We start from the raw sequence: 18,328 nt of genomic DNA on the forward strand, positions 1-18,328 counted from the left end.
AAATCACCAACAATCACTTGCAAGAATCTCAAAGTAATCAAGAATATCCAAAAAAGTCTAATGATAATCAAAAGTCTAGCCAAATAATCCAGAGTCTAACTAATAATACAGTGTCTAACAATACGGTGTGTAATCTCAAAAACGAGGTTTCTCGAACTATTAATAGAAAATAAAAACAAAATTAAACAAGGACTCTATCTGCTGGAAATCTGTCAAAACGCGGATGGGTCGACGGACCTGGCGACGGATCGTCGTGGTCACGGCAGACCGTCATGGACTCCGTCGTCCCATACTTGTGCAATTTCTTCTGCTGCTCTCTTCATTACCCTCAACGGCAAGTATGATGGATCGTCACAGACACGACGGTGCGTCGTGGGTCTTCGTTCCAAAACTCTTAAACTCTTGGACTGTGGGTACTGGGATTACTTCTCTAAACTTCATGACGAACTTTTAGGACGGACCGTTATAAACACGACGGACCATCATGGACTTCGTAACACCACACTTGGTCAGACATCCCCATCTTCCTTCAGCAGCTGCACTACGCTGCCACCTACGGACCGTCACAAGCTCCGTAGGTGGTCTCTTCTACATTTCTTCGCTCAAAATCTCCGCATTCATCTTTGGACAGATTTCCTGCAAATAAGTAAAAACTTGTATAAAAATTAGCACAAAAAGGCTTTTGGACACACTAAACTTATGGAAAAAGTATTAATAATACCGTGAAACCACGGTATACGCATTCTTAATAATACTGAATTTATTAAGAATGTGAACCCATGTAAAACTTAAGCAAACATTCAAAGACTAAAGCACAAAATTGCCCCAAAGTAACACAGAAAGCCTCATGAATCATGACAACCATGCTACTAGCCTAATTTGGCTGCTCCGAAGATGATGCAACCGTTAGAATTTCAAGTTTAGGTAGTATATCTGACGTTATTATCAAAATCAACTTTAAAACTTTAAATATGTCCAAAATGATGAGGAACGACGTAAACCCAAGGAAACGACGAGGAAACAAAATTCTTAGTGCCACCAACTCATAAATGGAAAATGATCTCTACATGAACACTCTAAATAACGGAAAAAAGGCATAAACATATAACTGTCCTTGAGAGTCATAACAAAATCCACAACTAAATGGACTTCCATCCATAAAAGAAAAAGTGAAGAAGTATCTGAAGGCCTAAATAAGATATGGAACTGCTCCTGCACCTCCCACTCAGTCTCCTACGTGTCATACTCGATTAGATGATACCTAAAATATACCTTCACCACATGAATGTCTATAGACCTCAATCACCTCACATTTCTAGAAAAAATTACAACTAGGTCCTCAATATAGGTGAGATGATCATCAAACTCAATGACATCATACTAGAGAACATGAGACTAATCTGGAACATATTGACATAACATCAAAAGATTGAAAACAGGGTGAATATCTCATAGGACACTTACAATTTTTTCTCAAAAACTCAAATGTCCCAAAGTACATAGGTATAAGCTTGCACTGCCTCCGAAATCACATCACGGCTTTAATGGGAGATACTTGGAACAATACTCGGTCACCAATGGAAAACATCAATGGTCGACTCCAGGGATCGACATTACTGTAATGTCTACTATGAACCATCTACTCTATCCTAAATTGGCCTTACTTTAACTAAGACCTCTTGAAACAGAGTTTTACAACAGAACCTAGGCTTCTAAGAATAAACAATTCAAGTCAAGTTCAACAACACTTTTCGTACAAGGCCTCAAATGGGGAACTTACAATGCTAGAATTGAAGTGGTTGCTTTATTCAAACTCCACCAAAGGCAAGAACTAGTCCACAGAGCTCCAAAATCCATAACAAAGGCCAACAGCATATCCTGAAGAACCTGAATAGACGAGTCATGAAATTCATAAATGCTCCATGGGCATTAGTCAAACCAAAAGACATATCAAGGATAAAAAGTTTGCCAAAACTAGTGCGACATGTTATTGTAGGGATGTTTGCTTCGACAAACCTCAATTGATGGTTGGTGGATATCAAGTTAATCTGATAAAGTATAAAGACTCCCTATATTATCAAATATATAATTAATATGAGTCATTGGATAATTTTTCTTTACCATCACCTTATCCAATTCTCTATAAATATTACATCTCCATATAGTATCGTACTGTTTCTTGCAAATATGATAGTGCAACGTATTACATAGAATGTATTCCTTACCCATGATATCCTGAAGCTAAAGACTAAGCTCCTTAAGCTCTACAAGTAAATACAGTACAATGGGATGGAAATAAGATGAGTAATATACTCCAAATTAATGCCAAAATAAATATCCCTCTCCAAGGATAGGTAACGAAGGTTAGCGGGAAACACATATGCAAACTTTCAGACTACAATCATGAAATAAGTTGTAAGGCCCTTCCTTCTAACATCGGAAACATAAGCCAAATATTCTAAAAACCCCAGCCACAAGCTTATGAGCCTGTATGTACTAAATTAACCCAACTAGTGTGCGGCTATAAAAACCTTACCACACCATCGACGGAATACAAAGCATGGAAAAAGTAACCCAAGGAAAAGTAAATATCCACCATATTAAGCACAATAAGATGCATTATATTATCCTACCAACGAATAGTCACCATAATGAATAAGAAAACATGATCCACTACTAAAGAATCCCTACTTGGTAGAAACACAAAACAGTACTACTAAGGGCTCATGATTCACCCCGAATCGAGGAACACAAAAAGTGGACACATAAGAATAAGTAGAAGCATGATCAAATAACGATGAATATGACTGATGGCATAAGTAAACTTTACCTATGAGTATATTATTTAAAACCTTGGCCTCTACTGTAGATAGAGATGAATAAAAATGGCTCTAGGTTCCTCTACCATGCGCATCAACTCTGGCACCTACATTGACTCCCCGAGAGGATTCATGAACAACCTAATGTCGAACATGTTCTTTTATTGGAGGGGCTACTGTAACAACCAGTCTCACTATTTGAGGAGTTTGTAAGGTCAATCTAGATCTAGGGCAATGTATAGAATAATCTAGAAGGTCTCCATACGTGAAGTAACAATCCGATGATCTAGTCGGTATTAGAGGTCGGAGAATCCATACCAGATGAACTTATCTCAGAACTTTCTCGGCCCTAACTTATACAGACGCCATAACCATCGTGGTTATGTTGGTTACCCACTAATAATATCAATGATGCTTTAAATAGGCGACTAGGATGAACCAAGTTAAACCTTTGATGAACCAGGTCCTGAGTATCCCTAGGCTTAGGACAGTCCCAATAAAGTTGTAATCCTACGTAGCCCTAATGTTGCTGCCCCGTTGGCCTCGCGACAGAGCTACTTAAATGTGCGAGTATGATCAACTACACCCTGAAAATATCCTCTTCCTAAAAGCATAAACTACTAGTCAATACTCAACTGCAACCATAAACCATTAACGAAGCACTTCACTATTTCCTTCGTTCTTGGAAAGATCATGGTGGGATGATGCAATACCTCATGAAATCTGGACTCATTCTTAGATATCGTCATGAAACCTTGCTCCAACCTCGAGAACTCATGATAAAGTCAATCTTTAAAGCTTCACAGGGTAAATCTCAGTAGAGAAGCCTTAGAATACTATGTCTGCGTGATTAGTAAGGAATCTAGTGGTAAATTCTCAATGAAAGAGCACACCAATTGCCTGGCCAGCTCATCTAATGAATAAGTTGTTAATTAGCTCCCATCTACTCTACCAACCCAAAATTCTACACTCGACTCGACTAACCCCAAAGTTTGATGTCGTTCCCAACAAGAAGTAAAGAACTCCTGTGCATCCTCGCCAACTTCCCAAGAAAACCTCCGTTGTTACTATCTTCGGAACACCACAAGAATTTTCTATTCCCTCAGTGGCATGACTTCGTTTAAAACATGTAGTTGAATATAATGATAGCATATGTCGGCGACTGCTGAACCTCTGGGCCGCTGCTATAGCTTTACCGTACAATAATTGAGCCAGCTTCAAAATTTGTGTTGGGGACTCAAGTTACTAAAATATACGTAAGCATAGTCTATAGAAAATTGTAAGCAGCTAGTGTGGGTGGTAGCTGGGCTAGACCAGGCCCAATCGAATAAGGAAGAATTTGGTCTAACTAGAGCTCCACCTATGGCGCTGCCAGCTTCAAAATTAGAAATAGACTAATTTTTTAATCAAGATCACGAAATGTTGGAACCAATTGGTAACTTTATGAATTGACTCAAGAAGAGGTCCAAAACCCTCCACCAAGCTTTTGCTCCAAAAGTGAGAACCTCTCGGGCTTGGAAAAGATCCATGCAACAACAAACCATAATGCAAGATTTTAAACAAAATAGGCTTAGGGGAGACAAATACGACGCTAATACACCATGATCAGAGACTTTTTGACATTGTTAAGATGCAACACATACATACAACTCAGACCCGAACTCATCAGACTTTGAATTAACCAAAATGGAGCTCTAAAACAATAGATAACAATGTTTCAAAATAAGACATAGTCTAATTATTTACTATAGAAATATTAGCACTCTTCGTTGCTAAATGCTAAATCATGTCGCAAAAATATTAAAATCTCTACGTTAAAGATCTGCACCAGCAATGCAAGATTTTTTTTATATAATTTTAAAAGTCTCTAACTAGACCCATAGAATTCGTTCGAGACCCGATGAAAGTAAACCACATATTCTACCCCATTCAATGGCGTTGTTTGAATTTCCATACGAGGTCATGTAGACAAAATAATGTGTTGCACATCCAAATTCCATGTTAGCCAATTTCCACGGCAGGCCTCGAAATAAGACGGGAAGTTTCGAAATGCTCACCAAGGTCATTCTAGACAAAACTTGGCACTTTTAAAAATAACATCCCTTAAAAAATTCTCATACGAGTGTGTCTACCATAAATGTTAACCAAAGTAAAACTTAAACTAAAATTCAAAGGCTAATGTGTGAGATGTCCCTAAAGTCATACTGTATGCCCTAGGAATCATGTCAACCATACAACTAGCCTAATTTAACTGCTCTGGAATTAATGCAACCTTCAGATTACCATCTGATGTCATTTAGTTGAGGTTATGACTGACATCCACTTTTCATGTTTCAAAAGCTCCAACATGAAAATGGGATGGAAAGGTGATATATACGTTGAAATTTCAAGGACAGTCATTATATCATGGCACAAAAAGAAAAATATCTAGCACAAGATATACAATGCATAACATTCGTAATCATTTCATATATATTGAAGGTATTAAACATTCCTTAACTATAGTAACACAAACATTGTTCAAAAACATGCCAACAAAATCTATCATAAAATAAGAGTTTGTCAATGTATTCTTAGTGGTTTCTCTCCAACTGACCATTACAATTTTAAAATAAAATAACAAGTTGGTTAAGAGATCATTAATATGGCCACAAAAATAGAATTATGGACTTAGATTAGGCACATAGTTTAAGAGAGATTAAAGAATTTTAAAATTCCTTGTATAAAGTAAGTTATTGAAAGTTTGTGGCTGTAAAGTTAAAAATGAAATTTGAAGTTAAACTCATAATAAGTGTAGAAAGGTGTCCCTTTTTTATAGGAATGACTGAAAATAAAAAACTATCACATAAATTAGGATAGAGGTAAGATCTTACTAGCACCTATTTTAGATTTCAGGTCTACCAATAGTAAAATTGAAAAGTCAGCGATGTTGGTATATGTTTGGTATCCTTTTATATTTCTTGGAGTTCTCACTAGCATTTCTTTTTAGATTTTTATTGAGAAAACTATATTCCTCTACCGGATTGATCAAGATTGTGGGGAAGAGCAAATTGACAGAGCTCTACTAAAGAATGTGCTAGATATATTTGCTGAAATCGGAATGGGGACAATGGATTATTATGAGAACAATTTGAAGATACAATACTCGAGGACACTCCGGCTTATTATTCTTGCAAAGATTCTTTTTTCTTATTAATCGTAAAGGATCCGATTAGGCGCTTTTCAAGAATAATAAGTTGCTTTGTCCTCGACCATTGGAACTTAAAAATTGTTCTCATAATAATCCATTGACCGCACACCATTTTAAACAATTATATCTAGTACATTCTTTAGTAGATCTTGGTCAGTTTTCTCTTCCTCACACTCTTGATAAATCTTATTATAGGAGCACTATTGGTTGATAAATGTTAAAAACAAATGGTTGTGAAAACTCAAAGCAAGAGAAAACAGATACAAAATATATACCAACATCTCTGACTTTTCCATTCTAGTATTGGAATATTTGAAATAGGAAACAGTTGCCAGTACGATTTTACCTTTGTCCCAATTTATGTGATACTCTTAGTCATTCCCCAAAAAGGACATCTTTCAATATTTAGTAAAAATTTAACTTCAAATTTCTTGTTTTACTTTATATCCATAAAGTTTCTATAACATAGTTTATACCACAAGTTTCAAAATTCCTGCTCTTTCTCTTTAATCAAACTCTTTTTTCTATGGTCATCTATTAAAACATATCCACCTGACTTCAGCTCATGGCTTTTATATTATTTTGTGTAATTATGTTTTCTAGGGTTTTCCTCTTCCGTAATTTTTTTTTTTAGTTCGATACAATACTCAATTGCTGCCACATCTTACAAAAAAAGATCTAAAATCAGATAAAACAATCAAATTTGTGCAAGTTATCATGACTAAAGTAATCTAGCACATGATTAAAAGTTTAGGGGCTCCTTCGTCGCAATTGGATAAAAAAATATTTTACGACGCTCAGAAGAAATATCAACGCTACAACTTCAAAGGTTAGAATATCTGAGTCAATGGATACATCAAACGCAATGTTAGAATGACCAAGGGAATGGGTAGTAGAACTGAGGTAATTCGAGTCAGGTCAATGGGTAAACAAGATAACTTTGGAAACAAAAGTGCAAATTGGTACACACGTCCTAGAGGGAAGATATGTAACTCACAATAGTGGTTAATGAAGCTTGCAAGTACTTTACAGAACTTCGAGAGGACATATGTGAATGCTCGCACCATGTGTTAGATTATCACCCCTATATTACCTCTATCCAAAATCATGAAATTCAAATTAGAGACATCACCAGTGAGTGTAACCCCCTTGCATGGAGACATTAAAGAAACAATATAGAGTATGTATCTCATTTCACATAAATGAACACTTGGAGTACCAGGTTTCTTCCAAAAGAAGTAGAAAAAGTAGATAGTTGTTGAACAAACTATATTATGATTACCAAGAAAAAGGGAGCCCACGGAGAAGAGGTAAAATAAATCGTTGGGTTTGTTCTATTGTTTATGTAGATGATGTAAAAAAGAATGAAAATTTTGGACCTTTCACCACTGGAAATCATGAGTTTGCTATTGTCTAGTGCAATAATAGGGAGAACATCTACTTGATTCCTTTGGCTATTGATAAACATTCTTGTAGATGAAAGACATAGTTCTTTCATTTTTAGTTATACTGTACGACATAAAAAATCATATATCCGTTAAAATGTTATAAGGGATGATCTTTTTGTTTTTTAATAGTTTAATATAAATACTAGATTTTTGGAAGATTTTCTCTTTTTAAGATAAGTAATTTATAGGAAAAGTAGTATTGGAATGATTTGGATCAGCATGATTCTCTTCGTCATAATTATTTTTTATCCATTCCCCCCGCCCCTGCCCCCTCCCCCTTTCTTCATGTTTTTCCGGCATCTCAGTTAGTTGCCCATTAAGAAAAATAAATAAAATCCTGTAAGTACCACATAGACATAGCTCCAATATATGGATGATCACATGATCGAAAAACTGGGTTGTGGGGTTCACAAGTTTCCACAGGACAACATTAAGATTATTCCGTATCAACAAGAGTTGAATTTAAGTGTTTCATTTACCTTCATTACATTAATAATGCAACAGAAGAGAGGACATAAAGATCAAATATTTGTCCAAGAAACATGTAGTGTATTTCCTCCCCTTTATATCATAAATAAACTTTCAAGTAGGTTCACAAGAATAAAATCACTAGATAGTTAGTCTATTATTCGCATTCGATAAAAGTACTTAATTTTATAAACTTTCACTACACTATTCTAAAACATGGATGATGATTTTCAATTTAGTCATAATTTGTTTATCTTTGGATTGTTTTGCAAATGGAGTTTTCAGTCCTTCCTTTAATTGTACTTCATTTTATAAACTTTCACTACACTTTTCTAAAACATGGATGATGATTTTAAATTTAGTCATAATTGGTTTATCTTATGAATGTTTTGCAAATGAGTTTTCGGTCCTTCCCTTAATTCTTACAAGCAAGAAACCATATGGAAGCACTACAGACTCTATTTCCAGAATAGTCTAGAGAAAAAAAAAGAATCATGATTAGATTGACTATACATCTCAATTTTTTGATAAAAGTGTACATGAAGTTTATGAAATGAAGTTCTTTTCTAGTATGATAATAATGTAGTAACTATTTTATAATATCATCTTTTGGACGCTAGTAAGAACTATATTAATGATTTAGAGTGGATGAAGTAAGTACATGTCTATTGTCAACAAATTCACATCTCTGTTTCCTCTCTTGTATTGTAGTTTGCATGTAATATAGGTAATTAATAGTCTTCATCCAATTCATACTGATATGAAACCGTTTTAAAGTCATCCTTCAAAAACATGTCAATCCCACAACCATGTTGTTCAGTTAGGTTATATACGATTCATTGGATCTATATATATATATATATATATATATATATATATGTATGTATGTATGTATATATATATATACATACATATATATATATATACATATGTGTGTGTGTGTGTGTTATACATCGATTATTTCATTTTAATTAAAATATATATAGTTACAAGAAAAGCAAGAAGAAGGGAGAAAAATAATTGCCAAACAGTAACGGAGGAGAGAGAAGTATGTGTCTCTCAAATTATTCCAATATTAATTTAATTATAATTTATAAAATATTTACCCCACAAAAGAAAAATTCTTCCAACAATCAACATTTATAATGAATTTAGTTTAAAAAGAGTAGATCACCTTTCTAGTATATTTATGGACATATGATTTTTTTAAGTAATAAAATACCTCTGTGCATGACTTATTTTTCATCATTCTTCTTTCAGATCATTGAATCTGTCAATACATTTAAATAATTTTGTTAGTGCAATACCCTAATAATGGACAACTGTAATAAATATGGACATCATTATATCATATCATATATTACAAAAATTTGGTAACTAAAATGATCAAAAAATAGATTACCATTTTACCCCTAGTCTAACTTTGACATCTAATTAAGTATTATTAAATAATAATTTTTTAAGTATTTTTTGAATTATAAGTTATTTCTTAGAAAGACAATGTCAGAATTAATAATTAATATGAAATTTCAAATGTATTGTTTCTTAATTTACTAATTCAATTATCGAGGAAAATTAAAGGGTTCTTTGTCTGTTAATTGATACTTCATAATAAATCGGTAGTAGTACTACAGTTAACACATGTATGTTATGTAACAAAGAAATTAAATCACATTCATGATAAATGTATGTGTGTGCACATGCGTGCGTGCGTGTGTGCGTGCGTATGTGTGTGTGCGTGGGTGTGTGCTTTTTTTTGTGAGTGTGTGCGCGTGAATGTGTATGTGCACGCGTGTGTGTGTTCGCGTGCGTCTATATATGTATGTGTGCATGTATGAATGTGTGTGTGTGTCTGTGTGCACGCGTGTGTGTGTGCGCACAAGTGTGTTTGCGTGTGTGAGTGTGTGCATGTGTGTATCCGCGTGCACGCGCTCGTGTTTAGATAATTGTCTATATGTAATTTTTTTCTATTCGTAATTATAATCCAAGTTAGCTAAAATGTCTTTTCTTTTTAATATTACTACATTATGCATAATAATTTTTTATATAACACATACAATATTTTTAGGAAGTATGAGGACTACTAGTAATTTATTTCTATTTACAACATTCCTTTACCTTCGAAAATATTACTATATGTATCACTTATGTGCTTGTCTCTTCGTCGTAAAATTATTTAGGAGAATTTAAAAGGCGTTATAGAGCTATAAATATGTAGACTTATTAATTAGGAGCAATAAATACATAAAAGGAATGATTCAAAGAAAGCAAATTAGAAAAGCGAGTTTAACTAGCTATTTAAATCTACTTCACTACATCTTCTTCTATTTAGTTTTTTTAGAAATTAGTATGATTGAATTTATTGAAATGTAAAATATATTACAATGTACATGCATATTATTACCGTAGCATTTAATATAGCATGCCAATATTTTTATTGTACTTTTAGAAATTGTTTGTGTCACGACCCAAAACCGGGTCGCGACTGGCACCCACACTTACCCTCCTATGTGAGCGAACCAACCAATCTAAACCTTAACATTTCAATGTAATATCAACATAAAGTAATGCGGAAGACTTAAACTCATTAATAAAAATAAATTCAATAACTATTATTTCCCCAAAATCTGGAAGTCATCATCACAAGAACATCTACTTCAAGTTACTAAATCTATGAGTTTCTAAGAAGCTAAAAATACATAAAAGCTAGTCCATGCCGGAACATTAAGGCATCAAGACATGAAGAAGAAGATCCAATCCCAGCTAGAAGCATTAGGTCACCCTGATATCCGGAGTAATGAAGACTGGCTAGAGTTACTGTTGAGTCGAAGATGACGGCACGTTTGCTGCACTCCACAAATAAACAAGAAGAAAACATAAAAGTAGGGGTCAGTACAAAACATGGGTACTGGGTAGATATCATCGGCCAACTCAAAATAGAAATCCATATATACCAAGTAAAATCATAAAATCAACTATGATACTCAACATGTAGCAACAGCAAGTACTATATCATTAACAATTATCATCAAGTTCACACATGAGGACTCAAGCCTCAATACCATACTCATTTGGGAATTATGTTCATTAGGTTGAGTATATTACCATCTTTCAAGATTCATTATCTTTATTTCTCTTGTGTCGGTACGTGACACTCCGCTCCCTCATATTCATTAATCCTCTTGTGTCGGTACGTGACACTCCGATCCCCTAAATCTACGTGTCGGTTCGTGACACCCGATCCCCTAAATCTACGTGTCGGTTCGTGACACCCGATCCCCTAATCTCCTTCTATAAATTCATCAAGCCTTCTTTCTCACCAAGGCATCATCAATCTCATTATTTTAGTTCATCACGCCTTGTTTTATACCAAGGACTCATCATTAATAGAGAGATTAGGGTTTTGTAAGATTTGGGATTCAATAACTTCATCATGCTTATATAATCACAATTACATAATTACATTCATGCAAGCGTACAACTAAGCACATAGTAGGGTTTACAATATTATCAATACATATCATTCGCTATTAAGACTTTACTACGAATATCGTAAGAGAAACCATAACCTACCTCCACTGAAGATTAGTGATAAAGCAAGCAATTTCCCAAGCTTTGTTTCTCTTCGTTTCTCGTTCGACTCTCTCTCTCTTTCTCTTGTTCATTCTATTTTCTTTATTCAAAACCCTCTTTATTTTACCCTAATTAGAATATAATTAAGAATAAAAGATGGCAATAATAACCCACTAATTAACTTAAGGTTACCTCTTTTAACCCCCAAGTAATTAGACTTATTAACATTAACCCACTAACTATATAATTAAAGCAGCAATAGTCAAAAACGTCCCTTAAAACAATTAAGGAAATCCGACTCAGACTGGGATTACGCAACCTGCAACGGCCCGTTGTGCCTGCGATGGTCCGTCCTGCAGGTCGTCGCAAGATTCAGAGACTTAATTTCCACCAAAAAGTCTGTGACGGTCCGTCACACATGTGACGGTCCGTCACACATGTGACGGTCCGTCCTGCCATTTCGTTACGAAGTTCAGAGAGTCAATTTTCAGTACCCATTTTCAAATTTTCTAAGTATTTTGAAACGAGACCCTGCGACGGTCTGTCGTGCCCATGACGGTCCATCGTGGGGTCCGTCGCCTCAGCCTGTTTTTCCAGAAATAAAATCTGTTGTTCACAACGACTAAACAAGTCGTTACAATAAATACCAATTTACCAATCGTTCATCCCCGAACGATCACAAGAAGGAAAACAAAGGCAAAAAGGAGTACCTGAATCTGTAAACAGATGTGGGTATCTTTCTGGCATATCTGCCTCCTTCTCCCAAGTGGCTTCTTCAACGGGTCGATTCTTCCATTGAACTTTGATGGATGCAATCTCCCTTGATCTCAACTGGCGAATTTCTCTATCTAGAACGGCAACAGGTTCCTCCTCATAAGACAAGTTCTCATCAAGCAAAACTGAATCCCAACGGATAATGTAGTTTCCATCCCCATGGTATCTTTTCAACATCGACACATGGAATACCGGATGCACTTCGAACAGCCCTGGAGGCAAGGCTAACTCATAAGCCACCTCCCCTATTCGCGTAAGTACTTCAAATGGACCAATATACCTTGGGCTAAGTTTACCTCGCTTACCAAACCGCATCACCCCTTTCATTGGCGAAACCTTCAACAAGACTTGTTCACCCTCCATAAACTCTAAGTCTCTAACCTTCTGATCTGCATACTTCTTTTGTCTACTTTGCGCCGCTAGAAGCTTTTCTTGTATAGATTTCACTTTATCTAACGATTCCCTCAGAAGGTCAGTACCCCAAGATCTAACTTCAAATGCATCAAACCACCCAATGGGAGACCTACATTTTCTCCCATATAGTGCCTCAAATGGGGCCATATCAATGCTTGAGTGATAGCTATTGTTGTAGGAGAACTCTGCTAAGGGTAAGAAGCTATCCCACTGACCACCAAATTCTATCACACATGCACGAAGCATATCCTCCAACACTTGAATCGTTCACTCAGACTGACCATCGGTCTGAGGATGGAACGCAGTACTAAGGTCCAACCTAGTACCCAATTCCGCATGCAATGTTTTCCAAAACTTAGAAGTAAACTGCGTACCTCTATCTGATATAATAGAGAGTGGGACCCCATGCAATCGCACCACTTCCGAGATGTAAAGTTTGGCTAACTTCTCTGCATTGTAAGTCACCTTGACCGGAATGAAGTGAGCAGACTTAGTTAACCTATCAACAATTACCCAAATAGAATCAAACTTTCCCAATGTCTTTGGAAGACCAACCACGAAATCCATTGCAATCCTTTCCCACTTCCATTCAGGAATGGGCATTCTCTGAAGTGTTCCTCCGGGACTTTGGTGTTCATACTTCACTTGTTGATAGTTTAGACATTTGGCAATAAAATCCACAATATCACGCTTCATTCTACTCCACCAAAAGTGTTGCTTTAGGTCACGGTACATCTTGGTTGCACCCGGATGTATAGAATACCTTGAATTATGAGCCTCTGTCAGAATAGTGTTGATCAAATCATCGACGCGGGGTACACATACCCTTCCCTTAATCCTCAAAACACCTTCCTTATCGATTGTCGCTTTTTTAGCCTCTCCTTGCAACACTTTATCTCGGATCCGGATCAATTTTTCATTACTAAACTGCTTTACCTTAATCTTGTCAATGAAGGAGGATCTTGCCTCCACACAAGCTAAAAATCCTCCCTTCTCATTTACTTCTAATCTCATAAGGTCGTTAGCCAGAATCTGAACTTCTCTAGCCAATGGGCGTCTAGAAGCTTGCAAGTGAGCTAGACATCCCATGCTTCCCGCCTTTCTACTTAAAGCGTCTGCTATAACATTCGCCTTCCCCGGATGATACAAAATAGTGATGTCATAGTCCTTAAGTAGTTCCATCCATCTCCTCTGTCTCAAGTTCAAGTCTTTCTGAGTAAAGACACACTGTAGGCTACGATGATCCGTATAGACCTCACACTTAACCCCATATAAATAGTGTCTCCATTGCTTTAATGCAAACACTATCGCGGCCAATTCCAAATCATGAGTTGGATAGTTATGTTCATGCACTTTTATTTGTCTTGAAGCATAAGCAATCACATTCTTCTTCTTTACAAACAAAACCGGAGCACCCCAAGTAGATGCACTTGGTCTAATGAAGCCTTTGCTCAACAACTCTTGAAGTTGTGCTTTTAACTCTCTTAACTCTGCGGGAGCCATTCTATTAGGGGGTATAGAAATTGGGCGAGTACCCGGTTCAAGATCAATACAGAAGTCAATATCCTTATCTGGTGGCATACCAGGAAGATCTGCAGGGAACACATCCAGAAACTCACGGATCACCGAAACCGTCTCAATCGAAGGCACTTGGGTAGTGTCATCCTTGAGATGTGCCAAGAAAGCTAAACACCCTTTACTAACCATTTTCTTAGCACGAAGAAAGTAGATGATACGCACCATATTGGAAGTGTAGTCACCCTCCCACACTAACGGATCTGTCCCAGGCTTGGCTAACGTCACCGTTTTAGCATTACAATCCAAGATCGCAAAATGCGGAGAAAGCCAAGTCATACCCAAGATTACATCAAAATCATCCATTTCTAAGATAACCAAATCTACATAAGTGTTGCTCCCCACAAAGTTCACCAAACAAGACCTATATATCTTTTCAACTACCACAGACTCACCCACCGGAGTAGAAACACGAATAGGCATATCAAGTAATTCACAATGTAAATTTAGACCATTAGCAAATGAGGAAGATACATAGGAAAATGTGGATCCAGGATCAAACAATACAGAAGCCATGCAATCACAAACCAGAAGATTACCTGTGATGACAGCATCAGACGCCTCCGCTTCAGACCGCCAAGGGAAAGTGTAACAATGGACCCTATCATTTGTCTGTCCATTGCCCCTACCATGTTGTGATGTAGCAGCTCCAGTTTGCCCATCACCTCGGCCATTTTGGTGACCACCATTACATCGACCACCATGTCCTCCAGAATAATGGCCTCTACCATGACCACCTCTACCTCTAGCCATTGGGGGTCTATAACTCTGTTTTGGACAATTCCTCCTAATATGTCTAGTCTCCCCACATCCATAACACTCTCTGGAGTCAAGCATAGGTCTCTCAGAGAAGTGTTGACCGGTCTGAGGTGGACCCCTAACTACAGTCTTTAGTGAAGACTGAATGGGTCGAACTGAGTAACCTCCGGAACCCTGTCCTCTAGAGTAAGAACCATTAAACTCACCTCCCTTTCGAAACCTCTTTGATGTCGATGCCATGGTGAATTCATCTGGCTTCACTCCTTCCACCTCTAACATGAAATCTACCACTTCTTGGAAGGATTTTGCCGTGGCCGCTACCTGTAAGGCTGAAATCCGCAACTCTGACCTCAACCCCTTCACAAAATGACGAATCCGCTCTTGTGGACTGAAACAAAGTTGAGTGGCATATCTGTATAGTGCACGAAAATTAGCCTCATATGCATTGACCGACATCTTACCTTGCTCTAGGCTCAAGAACTCATCCCTTTTCTTATCCCTCAAAGTCCGGGGGATATACTTCTCCATAAACAAGCTAGAGAATGAGGCCCAAGTCATAGGTGGTGCCTCTATTGGTTGACACTCAACATGTGACCGCTACCACATTTTGGCGTTCCCTTGAAACTGATAAGTCACAAACTCAACACCAAACCGTTCTACTATACCCATCTTGTGTAATAGCTCATGACAGTCAACCAGGAAATCGTAGGCATCCTCAGACTCAGCACCCTTGAAGATTGGAGGTTTCAATTTTAAGAACTTACTGAAAAGTTCATGCTGATCATTTGTCATTATAGGCCCAGTAGTCAGACGTGGAAACGTGCCTATGTCCAATGAGGCATCCTTACGAGGAGCCATAGTGGCTGCATATTGTACCTCTGAAACCGGAGGTGTTGGTGCAGAAAACACTGGAGGTACCTGACCCTGATCAGACAACCCACTAAGATAAGAGAGAAACTGATTGATCATCTCTGGCGTAGGTTGGGGTGGCAATTCCTCATTTTGCACTTGTTCATTCTCCCCTTCCTCACCCTCTATTATCACTTCCTCAGCCGGTGGAGGATTCACCGCCCTAGTATCAGACGGGCTAGGTGCTCATCCTCTTCCTCTAGAGGACGTCCTCCCACAACCTCTACCACGGCCTCTTGACGCTACTCTTCCTCGAGCTACAGCCCTAGTGGCTGGCTCGGATGCTTCTTGTCTTGGCGGTGCTGGTGTTGGTGCGGTTGTTGCTCTAGTTCTACCCATATGCGAAATAGAGTGAAGATGGTCAGATACTAATTTGTATCACCTAGATACCAATTGGACCCAAGTTATAGCACGAAAGAAAGAAAGAAGAATGGAATTTTCCTAAAGTCTTATAGCCTCTCAAAGAAAAGTAAAGGCGTCCCCCTACCGTTCCTTAAGACTCTACTAGACTCGTTCTTGTGTGATAAGACCAACGAACCTAATGCTCTGATACCAAGTTTGTCATGACCCAAAAACGGGTTGCGACTGGCACTCACACTTACCCTCCTATGTGAGCGAACCAACCAATCTAAACCTTGACATTTCAATGTAATATCAACATAAAGTAATGCGGAAGACTTAAACTCATTAATAAAAACAAATTCAATAACTATTATTTCCCCAAAATCTGGAAGTCATCATCACAAGAACATCTACTTCAAGTTACTAAATCTAATAGTTTCTATGAAGCTAAAAATACATAAAAGCTAGTCCATGCCGGAACTTCAAGGCATCAAGACATGAAGAGGAAGATCTAGTCCAAGCTAGAAGCATTAGCTCACCCTGATATCCGGAGTAATGAAGACTGTCTAGAGTTACTGTTGAGTCGAAGATGACGGCACGTTTGCTGCACTCCACAAATAAACAAGAAGAAAACATAAAAGTAGGGGTCAGTACAAAACACGGGTACTGAGTAGATATCATCGGCCAACTCACAATAGAAATCAATATATACCAAGTAATATCATAAAATCAACTATGATACTCAACATGTAGCAACAGCAAGTACTGTATCATTAACAATTACCGTCAAGTTCACACATGAGGACTCAAGCCTCAATACCATACTCATTTGGGAATTATGTTCATTAGATTGAGTATATTACCATCTTTAAAGATTCATTATCTTTATTTCTCTTGTGTCGGTACGTGACACTCCACTCCCTCATATTCATTAATCCTCTTGTGTCGGTACGTGACACTCCGATCCCCTAAATCTACGTGTCGGTTCGTGACACCCGATCCCCTAAATCTACGTGTCGGTTCGTGACACCCGATCCCCTAAATCTACGTGTCGGTTCGTGACACCCGATCCCCTAAATCTACGTGTCGGTTCGTGACACCCGATCCCCTAAATCTACGTGTCAGTTCGTGACACCCGATCCCCTAATCTCCTTCTATCAATTCATCAAGCCTTCTTTCTCACCAAGGCATCATCAATCTCATTATTTTAGTTCATCACGCCTTCTTTTATACCAAGGCCTCATCATTAATAGAGAGATTAGGGTTTAGTAAGATTTGGGATTCAATAACTTCATCATGCTTATATAATCACAATTACATAATTACATTCATGCAAGCATACAATTAAGCACATAGCAGGGTTTACAATATTATCAATACATATCATTCGCTATTAAGAGTTTACTATGAATATCGTAAGAGAAACCATAACCTACCTAAAACGAAGATTAGTGATCAAGCAAGAAATTTCCCAAGCTTTGTTTCTCTTCGTTTCTCGTTCGACTCTCTCTCTCTTTCTCTTGTTCTTTCTATTTTCTTTATTCAAAACCCTCTTTCTTTTAACCTAATTAGCATATAATTAAGAATAAAAGATGGAAATAATAACCCACTAATTAACTTAAGGTTACCTCTTTTAACCCCCAAGTAATTAGACTTATTAACATTAACCCACTAACTATATAATTAAAGCAGGAATAGTCAACAACGTCCCTTAAAACAATTAAGGAAATCCGACTCATAATGGGATTACGCAACCTGCGACGGCCCGTCGTGCCTACGACAGTCCGTTCTGCAGGTCGTCGCAAGATTCAGAGACTCAATTTCAACCAAAAAGTCTGTGACGGTCCGTCACACATGTGACGGTCCGTCACACATGTGACGGTCCGTCCTGCCATTTCATTACGAAGTTCAGAGAGTCGATTTTCAGTACCCAATTTCAAATTTTCTAAGTGTTTTGAAACGAGACCCTGCGACAGTCCGTCGTGCCCATGACGGCCCGTCGTGGGGTCCGTCGCCTCAGCCTGTTTTTCCAGAAATAAAATCTGCTGTTCAAAACG

This window comes from Solanum lycopersicum, chromosome 8 (genome assembly GCF_036512215.1).
Source record: "Solanum lycopersicum chromosome 8, SLM_r2.1".
Taxonomy (NCBI): domain Eukaryota; kingdom Viridiplantae; phylum Streptophyta; class Magnoliopsida; order Solanales; family Solanaceae; genus Solanum; species Solanum lycopersicum.